Source organism: Cervus canadensis, chromosome 3 (assembly GCF_019320065.1).
Source record: "Cervus canadensis isolate Bull #8, Minnesota chromosome 3, ASM1932006v1, whole genome shotgun sequence".
NCBI classification, from domain to species: Eukaryota; Metazoa; Chordata; class Mammalia; order Artiodactyla; family Cervidae; genus Cervus; species Cervus canadensis.
Genome location: NC_057388.1, coordinates 16889995 through 16892326, shown reverse-complemented (window position 1 = coordinate 16892326; position 2332 = coordinate 16889995). Strand labels below are relative to the sequence as shown.

At 40.4% G+C, this 2332-nt stretch overlaps 1 pseudogene; it reads right to left on the bottom strand.

The window, feature by feature from the left end:
• Positions 1-1172: 1172 nt before the first annotated feature.
• Positions 1173-1858, bottom strand: LOC122438140 (annotated as a pseudogene).
• Between the last annotated feature and the right edge of the window lie 474 nt (positions 1859-2332).

Here is a 2332-nt window from a genome sequence, read left to right as displayed (position 1 = left end):
AAAAATCTTTTCATAGGCCTATTAATCATCTGCATTTCCTCTGTGGAAAAATGTCTAATCAATTCCTTTGCCCATTTTTAAAATCAGGTTGTTTGTTTTTGATGTTGAGTTGTATGGCCTGTTTATATATCAGTTCAGTTCAGTTCAGTCACTTAATCGTGTCTGACTCTTTGCAACCCCATGGACTACAGCAGGCTGGGCCTCGCTGTCCATCATGAACTCCTGGAGTTTATTCAAACTCATGTCCACTGAGTCGGTGATGCCATCCTCTGTTGTCCCCTTCTCCTCCTGCCTTCAGTCTTTCTCAGAATCAGGGTCTTTTCAAATAGGTCAGCTCTTTGCATCAGGTGGCTAAAGTATTGGAGTTACAGATTCAACATCGGTTCTTCCAATGAACATTCAGGACTTATCTCCTTTAGGATGGACTGGTTGGATCTCCTTGCAGTCCAAGGGACTCTCAAGAGTCTTCTCCAACACCACAGTTCAAAAGCATAAATTCTTCTGTGCTCAGCATTCTTTAGAGTCCAACTCACATCTATACATGACTAGTGGAAAAACCATAGCCTTGACTAGATGGACTCTTGTTGGCAAAGTAACGTCTCTGCTTTATAATATGCTGTCTAGGTTGGTCATAACTTTTCTTTCAAGGAGTAATGTGTTTTTATTTCATGGCTGCAGTCACCATCTGCAATGATTTAGGAGCTCCCCCCCCCCCCCAAAAAAAAGTCTGCCACTGTTTCCACTGTTTCTCCATCTATTTGCCATGAAGTGATGGGACCAGATGCCATGATCTTTGTTTTCTGAATATTGAGTTTTAAGACAACTTTTTCACTCTCCTCTTTCACGTTCATCAAGAGGCTCTTTAGTCCTTCTTAGCTTTCTACCATAAGGGTGGTGTCATCTGCATATCTGAGATTATTGATATTTTTCCCAGCAATCTTGATTCCAGCTTGTGCTTCTTCCAGCCCAGCATTTCTCATCATGTACTCTACATATAAGTTAAATAAGCAGGGTGACAATATACAGCCTTGACGTACTGCTTTTCCTATTGGGAACCAGTCTGTTGCTCCATGTCCAGTTCTAACTGTTGCTTCCTGACCTGCATACAGATTTCTCAAGAGTAAGGTCAGGTGGTCTGGTATTCCCATCTTCTTCAGAATTTTCCAGAGTTTATTGTGATCCACACAGTCAAAGGCTTTGGCATAGTCAGTAAAGCAGAAATAGATGTTTTTCTGGAACTCTCTTGCTTTTTCAATGATCCAGCAAATGTTGGTAATTTGATCTCTGGTTCCTCTGTCTTTTCTAAAACCAGCTTGAACATCTGGAAGTTCTCGGTTCATGTATTGCTGAAGCCTGACTTGGAGAATTTTGAGCATTACTTTACTAGCGTGTGAAATGAGTGCAATTGTGTGGTAGTTTGAACATTCTTTGGCATTGCCTTTGTTAGGGATTGAAATGAACATGGCCTTTTCCAGTCCTGTGGCCACTGCTGAGTTTTCCAAATTTGCTGGCATATTGAGTCATCAGCTTTCTTTTCACAGCATCATCTTTTAAGATTTGAAATAGTTCAACTGGAATTCCATCATGTCCACTAACTTTGTTTGTAGTTTTGCTTCCTAAGGCCCACTTGACTTCACATTCCAGGATGTCTGGCTCTAGGTGAGTTTTCACAACATTGTGATTTTCTGGGCCATGAAGATCTTTTTGTACAGTTCTTCTACGTATCTTGACCCCTTGTCTTTATATCTTCTGCTTCTGTTAGGTCCGTACAATTTCTGTCTTTTATTGTGTCTGTCTTTGCATGAAATGTTCCCTTGGTATCTCTACTTTTCTTTAAGAGATCTCTAGTCTTTCCCATCCTATTATTTTCCTCCCTTTCTTTGCACTGATCACTGAGGAAGGCTTTCTTATCTCTCCTTGCTATTCTTTGGAACTCTGCATTCAAATGGGTATATCTTTCCTTTTCTCCTTTCCTTTTCACTTCTCTTCTTTTCACAGCTATTTGTAAGGCCTCCTCAGACAGCCATTTTCCTTTTTTGCATTTCTTTTTCTTGGGGAAGTTCTTGCTTCCTGTCTCCTGTACTATGTCATAAACCTTCTTCCATAGTTCATCAGGCAGTCTGTCTGTCAGATCTAGTCCCTTAAATCTATTTCTCACTTCCAGTGTATAATCGTTAGGGATTTTATTTAGGGCATACCTGAATGGTCTAGTGGTTTTCCCTACTTTTTTCAACTGAAGTCTGAATTTAGCAATAAGGAGTTCATGAGCTGAGCCACAGTCAGCTCCCAGTCTTGTTTTTTTTGCTGACTATGTAGATCTTCTCTATCTTTG